Source organism: Lagenorhynchus albirostris, chromosome 21 (genome assembly GCF_949774975.1).
Source record: "Lagenorhynchus albirostris chromosome 21, mLagAlb1.1, whole genome shotgun sequence".
Classification (NCBI taxonomy): domain Eukaryota; kingdom Metazoa; phylum Chordata; class Mammalia; order Artiodactyla; family Delphinidae; genus Lagenorhynchus; species Lagenorhynchus albirostris.
Window position 1 is genome coordinate 29,225,226 of NC_083115.1, and position 13,325 is coordinate 29,238,550.

Here is a 13,325-nt window from a genome sequence, read left to right on the forward strand (position 1 = left end):
TCCAAACTTAAGCATTATGGAAAACATATTTGCATTTATAGATGACATCAGGTCAACCATGTAAATCAAGTCCTAGAGTGTCCTGGAAGGTATAAAAATCAAGTTTCTTAATGATAATCCCATGCTCCACAGACAGGAGAATGATTACTTCTTTTTTTTTTTTTTTTTTTTTTTTTCTTTAGCGGTACGCAGGCCTCTCACTGTTGTGGCCTCACCCGTTGCGGAGCACAGGCCCGGACGCGCAGGCTCAGCAGCCATGGCTCAGGGGCCCAGCCGCTCCGCGGCATGTGGGATCTTCCCAGACCGGGGCACGAACCCGTGTCCTCTGCATCGGCAGGCAGACTCTCAACCACTGCGCCACCAGGGAAGCCCCGAGAATGATTACTTCTGCTGAGGGCTTCCTCTTCTACCCCAAACCAGAGGAGTCCTTCCTTCCCAACTCAGTAAGATACTGTCAGAGTAGAAAAGAGAGACCTGGAAAGGGTTAGAATCTTGACTCCACCACTGTGTGTTTTGGGGCAAGTTTATTCTTTTGAATTCATCATTTGAAGGTGACAGTAAAGAAGGTTGCAGTAAAGTTTTCCCTCTAATGTTCTTGTGAGCATTAAATGAGTTAATACAGAAAACAGTGCATGATTGGATAAAGAAGATGTGGTACATATATGCAATGGAATATTACTCAGCCATAAAAAATAATGTCATTTGCAGTGACATGGATGGACCTAGACATCGTCATACTGAGCGAAGGAAGTCAGAGAAAGACAAATATCATATGATATTGCTTATTTGTGGAATCTTTAAAAATGGTAAAAATAAACCTATTTACAAAGAAATAGAGTCACAGATGTGGAAAACAAACTTATGGTTACCAAGGGGGAAAGGGTGGTGGAAGGGATAAATTGGGAGATTGGGATTGACATATACACTTTACTATATATAAAATAGATAACTAATAAGAACCTGCTATATAGCACAGGGAACTCTATTCAATACTCTGTAGTGACCTATATGGGAATAGAATCTAAAAAAGACTGGATATATGTATATGTATAACCGACTCACTTTGCTGTACACCCAAAACTAACACAACATTGTAAATCAAGTATACTCCAATAAAAATTAATAAAAAAAATAAAATAGTGCATGACACAGAGTCACTACTCAGTAAATGTTACATCTACCATCATTGGATGTAATTTTAACTATTATTAATATTAAGTATTACTGTGTTGTAATATGGTTTCCAAAAATTGGCCACAGTAATTACTTTTGCTTTTTGAAGTTTCATCATTTTAGTCCTTCATTTTCAAAAGATGGCTTTAAACTAGTCTGAAACATCAGATAACCTTGGTTGTTAATATTCAAAATAAGGATCCGAATTTTCTGGTCGGTCAGCTGTTAGGTATCTTCTTCTAAGGGATTAACTAGACATGTTTGAGTATATATGTTTTGCAGTAAGAAATACGAGATACTATTTGCCAGACACTGGTGAGAAAGGAACGTTTAGATTAGAGGCTGACAACTAAGAGGAACACCTATGTGATCTGTTTTACTGCTGTCCACCTCTGTCCTTCACTGCTTCCCCACACATATCCTATTCCAAAGATTTCCTCCTACTTCTCTCCTTTTGCAAATTTTTGATCAAACTTTCTTTTATAATGCTGAAACTTCTCAAGCTCTCTCCGTGTGATTGACTTTTTCTTTCTTCAGAAACAAATAACAAATGATATTGGAAAATGGATTGTTAGGTATTGTACTTAATTAAGTCATGGAAAGATCTGTGTTTCCCTGAAAAAAATACGACTATTGTTTATTTTTTTCGCAGGTTCTTATCAGTTATCTGTTTTATACATATTAGTGTCTACATGTCAATCCCAATCTCCCAGTTCATCCCACCACCCCCACCCCCACCCCCGCCACTTTCCCCCCTTGGTGTCCATACTTTTGTTCTCTACATCTATGCCTCTATTTCTGCCTTGCCAACCAGTTCGTCTGTACCATTTTTCTAGATTCCACATATAAGCGTTAATATATGATATTTATTTTTCTCTTTCTGACTTACCTCACTCTGTATGACAGTCTCTAGTGTGTTTTATCAATAATGCGTATATGTTTATAGCAATATCTGAAACATGCAGTGACTGCAAAGTTCCTGTGTGAAGTAACTTTACATTCGGAAGATGGGCTAGTCTGCTATTGTAATATTGATCATTTAACTAACTTTCTTAAAAGAATCATGGATCATCTCGTCTGTCCCAGGAGAGGTTAAAAAGAAGTCTGAACACCTCCCCACTTCCGTAGCTCTTGCTTGCATAGGAAGAATCATTTCCTGAACTTTCTGCCCCCGACACACATAACACACACACACAATGTGGGGAAGTAGAAAAGGTTAGAACAGCTTGACACTTCACGTGATAGGAAGAAATCTCACTGGCAGATGGGTGAGACACTGTGTGTAGTATCTGAATGTCACTGAACACAGTTTCGAGTGGAGATTAACAGGGTAGCAGAAAAATCTTTGGACTAGTCTCTGTCTCACCATGCTGTAAAATTTTCATCTTACTGATCATTTAAAAATAAAGAGAAAAACTAAAATTGGTACCAACCCAAAGAAGAGTTACTCCTAACTTTGGCAAGTGCCCCAAACAGCCCCATGATCTCAAATCCCAGTTCTTTGTGATTTCCTCCCTATTTTTCAAGAATCTAAGAGTGAGGACTTTCTACTGCAGACACTGAGGTGTCAAAACCAGATGAAAGTATCCAACAAAGCCCTTAAGAGTAGGAGTCAAATATACAGGGGAAGAGTCCAAACACCAAATTCGTAGATAGGAATTACCTTTGCTGATCCTACACTTAAAGCTTTTAACAGACTAAAGATAAAATCAGAACGAGAATGGCTCAGGAGCAAATGAAGTGGTAAGTCCACTGATGGTCACCAAACTGCTATCGAGGATTTCTGACTAATTTTGTTACTAATTCAGAGTCACTTTCTGCTTATTCCATGTTTTCTCTACTGTGGTTTAGCTGGACCGATACTAGCCTCCATGCAAGCTTAGTTACTTAGACTATATATGTGCGGTGGGAGGGGATACTATATATTCGTGTTGTATTCTATAGCATTAAGTATAGCTTTAACTGAATACTGCTTTTTAAATTTAGAAAAACATGAGATAAATTTCAATACTGAGAAAACCCAAATTGACAAGCCTGAGTTAATAGGCATTTCTAAATGAGTTTAAGATCTCCAAATTATGATGACCTTTTTTTATATATAAATTTATTTATTTTATTTATTTTTGGCTGCGTTGGGTCTTCGTTGCTGCACGCGCGCTTTCTCTAGTTGCGGCGAGCAGGGGCTGCTCTTTGTTGCGGTGCGTGGGCTTCTCATTGCCGTGGCTTCTCTTGTTGCGGAGCACGGGCTCTAGGCGTGCGGGTTTCAGTAGTTGTGGCTCGAGGGCTCAGTAGTTGTGGCTCGCAGGCTCAGTAGTTGTGGCTCGCGGGCTCTAGCGCTCAAGCTCAGTAGTTGTGGCGCACGGGCTTAGTTGCTCCGCGGCATGTGGGAATCTTCCCGGACCAGGGCTCGAACCCGTGTCCCCTACATCGGCAGGCGGATTCTCAACCACCAAGCCACCAGGGAAGCCCCAAGATCTCCAAATTAAATAGAAATGTTTCTTTTACTTTCTATTTAAATGCTGTCCCTTAAATCCCTCAGGATTATATTACCCCTACGGAGAAGCACAAATTCCTCTAAGGCTCCATTACTGCCGGGTCAGGCTAGAATCTTTCCATTTCAGTCCTGATCCTCTGCAAAACTTTTACTCAAAGTAAGAAACGTCAAGCACCTCATCAGGCACATTTTGCACCAGAATGGGCTGGATCCTAACTGCCCTCACTCTTCCGCGGTCCCGAGTTGCTGTTGGATTTTAAAGAAGGCTCTCAGAACTCCCATCGGGGGAAGCAGCGCACCATTTCACAGTACTCCCTCCAGCTGCCAGAATCCCACGTAGTTGCTGGCAGGGGAGCTTCTTTCCGCCCACAGTGAGGACCAGCCTTGGCAGAGCTGCACAGTTACCATAGCAACCGAGCTCCGGGGTCCAGGATATGCTCTCAACAATAATCTTTTAAGGCTGAGGGCTCTGCTGCCAACCATCACCATGTTTTTACTGCACCTCAAATGAGAAACCACTCCATTAAATGAATCAGTGAAAGTATAATAAGTGGAATGCTGGCACTGGAGAAAATACCTTGCTTGAGAAAACTCTCTATTAAAAACAATACAATTACTTTGCACAGGAAACATTTTCAATATTAGGTATGATGATTGATTCTCAAATAGAGCTGGTGGTTGAAATACTAAACCCAGAATTTACATGCCACAGACCTACCTGTATACACAAAGAAGCATTTCTCAAATCCAGTTCCTGTATTTTCTCACAATGAATTAATACTATGCTTTTACTTTCACGTAAAAAAAAGAAATTACGAGACTTTCTTTTCAACACACTCTGCAACGTGTCTGAAAATTTCAAAGAAAATAAAAGCTCTTGAGACAGTCTACATTTTTTTAAAATGAGATATGTGCTTAATTTGCTTTCATTTAAACGTTGTGAAATAAACACAAGCCTTGTTCACTCCACAAAGTGCACCAAAATAGATAAAGGAAAAAGACCTTATATAACAAGAAAGAGAGCCTGAGAGACAGAGAACTGAGAAGAGAGGCCAACACAATGGCAGATCCTGGAAGAGAGACTGACAAGAGACTGACAATGTATTCACTGATAAATTTTTCCCAACATCGTTTACCAATGAGTTGATTCTTTCTCTTCCAACCTACCCTATCACCTTTGTCATTATCAAGTATGCACAGAGGTCTGAGTCTGTTTGTGGGCTCTCTATTCTGTTCCATTGGTCTATTGTCTATCGGTCTATCCCCAGGCCTTGGAATCTGTCTTGGTTTGCGGTGGAGAAAATTCCCCAAACTTGGTCATCTTCTCATGTGTATCATGCTATTCGCGGATGGCTCTATTGCATTAACATATACATTTTAGAAACAGTTTGTCTGATTCCACAATTTATTGGGGTTCTGATTGTTTTTTGTGGGGTTTTTTTTGCGGTACGCGGGCCTCTCACTGTTGTAGCCTCTCCCGTTGCGGAGCACAGGCTCCGGACGCGCAGACTCAGCGGCCACGGCTCACAGGCGCAGCCGCTCCGCGGCATGTGGGATCTTCCCGGACCGGGGCACGGGCATCGGCAGGCGGACTCTCAACCACTGCGCCACCAGGGAAGCCCCTGATTGGTATTTTTATACTGATTTTGCATCTAGAAATTTTGCAAAATTCTTTTTTTGATCCTATGAATTATTTTGATTCTGGGAATTAGTTTAAGTTTGTGTTGATAATCATCCCATCTGTAAAAATTTTGAGCTTTGTCTCTTACTGTTCATTATTTATACGTTTTTACTGACCTTTCTCTTCACTTCACTCTGTTCCTTTACCATTATGTGTGATGTTCGCTATTGGTTTCTTGGTTATAGAAGGTCTCTTCAATTTTGAATTCCATAACAGGCTTTTCCCCATCTGTTGAAATAATTTTATGTTTTTTCTTTTTACCTGCCATTTCAATGCTTTTTTCAATTTTCAACTAAATGTATTCCTGAGAAAATTCCAACTGAGTCATACTGTATTTTTTAATACATTGCTGAATTTGTCATGCTAACATTTTGCTCAATGCTTTTGTATGTATCGATTCATTCCACAAATAGCTATCAGGGCCTCACCAGGTGCCAGGAACTTCACTAATTGCTGGAACTGTGGAATTAATAAAAAAAAAAACTGCTGCTCTCGTTCTAGAGGTGGGAAACAGACAATAAACAAGATGCAGAAGTAATATATGTGAGAATGTGAAAAGTGCAAAGAAAAGCAAAACATGAAAGAGGGGTAAGGAATATTGGAATAATTCAGGGAAGGAATAACTGAGATGACTTTTCTTTTTTTTTTTTTGGTACGGGGGCCTTTCACTGTTGGGGCCCCTCCCGTTGCAGAGCACAGGCTCCGGACGCGCAGGCTCAGCGGCTGTGGCTCACGGGCCCAGCTGCTCTGCAGCATGTGGGATCTTCCCGGACCAGGGCACGAACCCGTATCCCCTGCATCGGCAGGCGGACTCTCAACCACTGCGCCACCAGGGAAGCCCTGATACGACGTTTTTTAAAAGGTGGGAAGGAGGTAAAGGGGGCAGGCAGGAGACTCTCTGGGAGCAGAGGGTTTCCAACAGAGGAAAAGTGCATGTGAATGTCCTGAAGCAGGTGTGTGTGTAGCTTATTTGAGGAAAATCTAAGAAGTCAGGGGCGGTACAATAGATTGAAGCTGAAACAAAAGAACATGAGATGAGATGATGAGATGAAAAATGCAGTGGGTTAGGACAGGGATGTTAATGAATGTGACTGCCATCTAATTTTTGCTTTCTTGCTTTGAAATCAAGTTTATACTAAGCCTGGTAAGGTGAGCTCCTTTTTCTACACCCTGGAGTTGTTTCCATCAGGTTTAGCTGCATAAGAAATATTTGGTAGAACCAGCCGGTAAAACCATCCAGGCCACTTGTGTACTTTACGGGAAGAAGTTCACTGATCTAATTAGTTACAGAACTAATCAAATTTTCTATTTCTTCTTAAGTCTGTTGTTTGCTAATAAGTTCAGTGTTGTAGGCATTTGTAAACTTATTATAAGATTTAAAACTTATGATGAAGTTTTATGTAACTTTTATAGTATTTTTAACTTATTCATCACCTGCATATATTTCCTTTTGTTTTCCCTGATGATTTCAATTCGCTCCCTTCTTTCCTTCTTTCCTTCCTTCCATCCCCTCTGACCCCACCTCTCTTTCCTCCTCTTTCTCTCTTTTCTTTCTCTATTCTTAAAGTGCATCAGTCAGCATAGCATGGGTTTTGTTCTATGTTTGCTACCCAAAAAAAATCAGTGACTTCAAATGTCACATTTTATTTTTCAATCAGATGATAATATTTCCATCCAAGGTTAGTAGTGGGGTTCTCTGACCATTCAGAAACTCAGGCTGATGAAGGGGATGTTACTTTGAGCACTGCCAGTCGTCACATCAGAATTAAAAACATCAGGAAAGTCTCACTCTGACAAATACCCAGGGCTGCAATGATAGTGCTATTTCTACTCGCAATCCAATGCCTAGAAAGTCACATGCCTCCCCTCAACCGCACAGAACAAAAAGTGCAATTCTACCATGTTTGCACAGGACAGGGGTCCATAAATGCTTAGGCAATAGCCTTAATGGCTATTGTAATAAGTAATGCCAATGGGTTTTCAATATTATTATTCTTTTCAAATAACTCATTTTGCATGATTACCTTATGCTTCCTTAATTTCTGTTCTTTTTTTTTTTTTAAGTTACTCTTTTACTTATTTATTGGCTGCATTGGGTCGTCATTGCTGCGTGTGGGCTTTCTCTAGTTGTGGCGAATGGGGGCTGCTCTTCGTTGCGGTGCATGGGCTTCTCATTGCGGTGGCTTTTCTTGTTGCGGAGCATGGGGTCTAGGCGTGTGGGCTTCAGCAGTTGTGGCACATGGGCTCAGTAGTTGTGGCTCACGGGCTCTAGAGCACAGGCTTAGTGGCTGTGGCGCACGGGCTAAGTTGCTCCGCGGCAGGTGGGATCTTCCCGGACCAGGGCTCGAACCCGCGTCCCCTGCATTGGCAGGCGGATTCTTAACCACTGCGCCACCAGGGAAGTCCTTTAATTTCTGTTCTTAAATTACCTCTTTTGTTTTCACTTTCTATGGGTGTATTTTGCTCTACATTTCATCATGTCTTGAGATGGATGCTGAGCTATTAATCTTTAGTCTTTCTTCTTTTCTAATACAAACATTTAAAGAGATAAGGTTCCGTTCTAAGTTTGCTTGAGTGAGTTCCACAAGTTCTAATTTGCGAACTGTTCATTGTTGTCCAGTTATAAGAATTTTCTAAAGCCTATTGTGATTTGTTTCTGAAACATAATTTATTTATATATTTGTTTTCTTTGAATTTTTTTTTTTTTTAGTTTCCAAATACATGAGGCTTTTTTTCTATTTTTTTGGCGTGTTTTGTGTCTGTATCTTAATTGCACGGTTGTTATGCAGAGAAAATGGCTTACGGGGCAGCAATCTTTTGGAATTTATGATGCTTTCCTTTAGGTCAAAACTTAGACTTGAGTTTCTCAGTCTCTAAAGGTAGCAGAAATTAAGGTCACAAACTCACAGGAAACCTGGCCTGTGAGCTGTCTCAGATTCTGAGGCAACATTTGCCCCCCTCAACCCACCCAAGGTAAAGGACAGGTCACTTTTTTCTGTCCTACACAGAAATTTTTTCATCATTGTTATCCTGTTTATTTTTTGTTTCATCTCATTTTTTTTCATGGTTTAGGCTCCTGCAAAAGACTTTTAGAGTCCTGGATGTTGTACTGTATATCTCAAGTTGATTCTCTGTCTAGGAACTCGGCTGTTCCCTAATCCCTGCTTCCAGGACATCACACGTAAAGCCAAGAAGACCAGAACATCAAGGTGACCACAGAGCCTGCCGTTAGCGCAAAGCTACCTGCTTATCCCTTTGAACTCCTCTTTAACTTTATTTTTGGCTTCTGAGGACTCTGCTTACTCTCTTGCAAGTGTACCAATGTATACTTACATAAGTAAATATATTTTAGTTATATCTACATGTTAAATATGTATATTTTAAATACACACACATATTAATTCCACAATTTAAACTGCTTTACAAAAGCAAAGTCTTCTATGTTTTTTAGTCGACCATACTGCTGCGAGTTCACTCTTTATTACAAAGGGACAACAAAAGATCACTAGGTATTTGAGGAACACCTCCAACTTGAAAGAAGGAAACAAAAATAAATAAACGCAAAGGGAGCTCAGAGATACGAGAGGCAAAGCAGGCAGCATGCACGCACGTGCGTGTGCGCGCACACACACACACACACACGATCCTATATTCCCCTAGGATATAATTAAACACACTGTATTCTTGAAGTAAGAGTGGATGCTAAACATAGGTAACTGCAAAAAATTAAAAGCTCTTATTAAGTAAGAATATGATGGCAGAAGTTTAAGATTTAATGGATAGGCTAAAAGACAAAGAAAAGGAAATCTATGTCAAAGAACAAAAAGATGGAGATGGAAATTGGACAGAAACGATGAGCAACTGAGAAGATCAGATGAAGTCCAATTTCGACCTTCAAAGAGAATGACGTCCAACAAGAAAACCAGAGAAAATGAAGACTACCCAGCCAATCATCAAATACCATGAAACAGTACATCAACTCTAGAATTGAAGATCGCGCACCTCTAGATGGACAGGACTTTTCTTCATGGGCTGGTTTCCTGGTCCTTACACACACACACACACACACACACACCACTGCTTCCCCTACAGCCACGCGATACCAAGAAGAAGAGAGGCCTGGGACTGGATGTGTGGCTCTTCCCATTACAGCAAGTGGGGTCATGGAAACAAGTGTCTTAGACAAAGCCATCGTCAGACGAGGGAAATGGGAAGTTATCCACTAAAGGGAAAGCAGATGACTTTTCAGAGGACTATTTCTGAAGACTTGTAACAATGCCATTTGGCCTTAGGATCCTTAAGTGTCTGTGGAAATCTTAGTGGCATGAAGACAACCTCACTTTCTCTTATCCTATTATACAAGGAAACATGTCCCGTGCGTGGAAACAGTATAGCCACCATTAAGTCAAGACTTGACTGTACTAGGTTTATCTCACATGCTCATTCCATTGTTCCATGTCTTGCTCGCAACACGGGCACCGAATCACTATATCAATATTGAATGATATTGATATTGATGATAAAAATTGTGAATGTTTTTAAGCACCTACTAGTTCTACATCCTGAGTCTACAGGAGTGACAAAAATTATGATCTCTACCTACTAGTAGTGAGAAACAAATAAGCCTACATACTAGTGGGAAATAAAATCAGAAATTTCTTGCACCTTTTCACAAAGTTTTCCAAGAATATTCTACCTGGATATTTAGTATTGTTGTGATGTCGTGCGTGTTCAGTCTGCACAGCCAGAATCACCATATTCATCAACAAACCAGAAAGAGTGGCAGCGGCCTTGGAGTTCAAAGTTATTCAGCGAATGGAAAATGCCCTTGGTGGGAAGTGTAGCACGCTAGAAAGATGGGCAATAAGGTAAGAGTTCAAAATTGTGCTTGTGAAGAATTTTTTATACTGTAAAGTTTATAGCAAACAGAATTTCTAACACTAACCCTCTGATTAATGACACCATCATCTAAACTTTTTTTTTTTTGTGGTACGTGGGCCTCTCACTGCTGTGGCCTCTCCCGTTGCGGAGCACAGGCTCCGGACGCGCAGGCTCAGCGGCCATGGCTCACGGGCCCAGCCGCTCTGCGGCATGTGGGATCTTCCCGGACCGGGTCACGAACCCGCGTCCCCTGCATCGGCAGGCGGACTCTCAACCACTGCGCCACCAGGGAAGCCCCATCATCTAAACTTTTAAAGCCTCTTAGAATATAGCTCAAATAATCCCCCAATATTATTGAAATGCTATTAACATTTATTTAAATATAGTCCTGGCCTAAACAAAGTACAGAGTTAAATATTTGAATAATGCAGGACCAAGTGGGATTATCAAGAATACTAACGCACATAACAGGTTTTAAATTTAAATATTTTAGTCATTGCTACAGTACTACGCTTAAACAAATCAGTTCCTAATTTTAAAAGGAACATCTTGGAGAAGGGAAAGAATACGCAGAGTTTGGAGATATTCTTTATACCCTCCTAAATTTGTGGGATTTTCTCAAAAACAGAGATCCTAGGATCCCCTCCATTGAAACCTCTGCTGTTTTTATCAAGTACCTCAGCTGATTCTGATGTACAGATGTAACAGCATACAGAAACCACGCAGTATTATATAAAATCATATTAAATATCTAACCTACTTTAAAACAAGTTGATAAACCAGATATACATGTAATACAGGGATTAAGAAGGATTCACTCTAGGCATTTTGTACAAATTATTAAACAAAGTATGCAGTTTATAACTAAATGACATCAATAAGAATTTTTTTTGAACGGTTCCAATGCATCAGAAACAGTGCCAAGTCTTTTAATGTACTGATGGGTGTCATCTCCACAGTAACCCTACGAAGGGGGTATAATTCCATACGGGTAATTTCTCAAATGATTATTGAGGGCTGGTATTGAAAAGTATGTGAAAGCCTGTGTATAGTGAATTTTCCAGAAGAATGATGACATTTTCCTTTTAAAAATGTTTTTATTATGGACATTTTTATATTATTATTTACAACTGAGAGTTTAAAAAAATATATCGCTAATTACAGAGCAATCTGTACTGGTCAACATGACTTAGCAAGAATGTTTTGATTAATTAAACTCACTTCCCTAAGGCAGAAAAGTTAATTGTTTCAGTAATGATTAGAACCATACTCTTCCCACTGTGATAAATAAGCCCTTAGGATGAGGGAGCCGTCAGGTGGAGAAAGGTTTCTGAGGTGCAATCAGAGCAATCCCTGGAAGGTAAAAAAGTGGGGCCCCCAAACTGGTCTGAGCTGCAGACACCTGGGAGGTGTTTGCAGAAGACATCTTCCTTGTTCAGATGATGTTCCGAGATCCAGTTAAAACCCTCACGTTCCCCTGTAAGGACTGAGCCAGTCACCATAGATACCAGCATGGCTGCGTCCTCACAACACTCAGGCCTATGTTCAAACAAATGCCGTTTGTTTATTTTGGGGGTTATGCTGCCTAATGAGCCATCCCAAAGATGTGTTAGCTTAAGACGAAAATATATTACAGTTTCTCATAGTTGCACGGGTTTATTGGACCCCGATGGACAGTTTTCACGTGGGATCATTCAAGCTCTTGCAGCCAAAAGATGAATGGGGTCAGGAGTCATCTGATTCTTTGATTGAGCTGGTTCCTCCACCTGCATGTGTCGTCAAGCACCCCAGCTAGCACGCCTGCAACAGCTGAGGACTTCCTAGGAATATCTCATTTCCGGTGGCCTCTCCCAGAGGCTACTTACGCTGTCTCACAGCAAGGGGAGGCATGATGGATGGCTTCTATCAAAGCAGGAGCTCCCAGACAGAGAAAGCAAACATTTCCAGTCTTCTTAAAGGCTGAGCTCAGAAATGGGCCACGCTGTACTGTCAGAGTAGTTACAGGAAGCGCAGATTCTCCAGTGTAGGGAAACTGACTCCAAGCCAGGATGGGAGGAGTGCTAAAGAATGCGCAGCCATCTGCAATCTGCCACAAGATCATCCAGTTTAAAACTGAACCTTCGGGCTTCCCTGGTGGCGCAGTGGTTGAGAGTCCGCCTGCCGAGGCAGGGGACGCGAGTTCGTGCCCCGCTCCGGGAAGATCCCACATGCCGCGGAGCGGCTGGGCCCGTGAGCCACGGCCGCTGAGCCTGCGCGTCCGGAGCCTGTGCTCCGCAACGGGAGGGGCCACAACAGTGAGAGGCCCGCGTACCGCAAAAAAAAACAAAACAAAACAAAAACTGAACCCTCTACCCCAAGGATCACGTTGTTTTTGTCCAGGACACCACTCATTGACATTTGACACACTTTTAATCTAATTTGTTGACTTTATTGAACCTCTTCGCTAAAATGAAAAGCCGTGAAGTCAAAAATTTCTGGGTTGTGTTCATTTTGTATGCCTGCTTCCTAGAACAGAATCACACATGGTAGATGCTCAATTCACATGTGTTGCATAAATGAATTAATTGGAACATCTGTCCCCAAAAACCAGTTAGGACAGGTGATAAAGAGGTCATTAGCTCCAAACCTTCCACCATGTCTACCCTGCAGTCAAACGTCAGAATCATGAAAATTTCCTACTTTGTGACCAAGAAGAGAAACTTGGGGAATACAAATTGGTTGCAACATTGTTTTTCCTTTTTTTTTTGTCCCATATCTTAAAAAAAAAAAAGTTTATTTTCCTTTTGAAATAATTGGTAAAGAGTTATTTATGCAGGTTTGCAGGGGAGATAATTAACAAGCCTTCCTGTAATGTATTATCATAATTTTGTAGAAGAAAAAACTGGGATTAGGATACTCATCATACAGTATCATTCAAAAAGAGTCATGTACCAAAATGTTCATGCAGCACTATTTACAATAGCTAGGACATGGAAGCACCCTAAGTGTCCATTGACAGATGAATGGATAAAGAAGATGTGGCACATATATACAATGGAATATTACTCAGCCATAAAAAGAGACGAAATTGAGTTATTTGTGGGGAGGTGGATGGAC

The 13,325-nt window shown here is 40.9% G+C and overlaps 1 protein-coding gene across 3 annotated transcripts in view; it reads right to left on the reverse strand.

The window, feature by feature from the left end:
• The window catches only part of GPM6A (glycoprotein M6A), a 250,738-nt gene that overhangs the window by 35,892 nt on the left and 201,521 nt on the right, over positions 1-13,325 (reverse strand). The gene's annotated exons all lie outside the window — the stretch shown is intronic.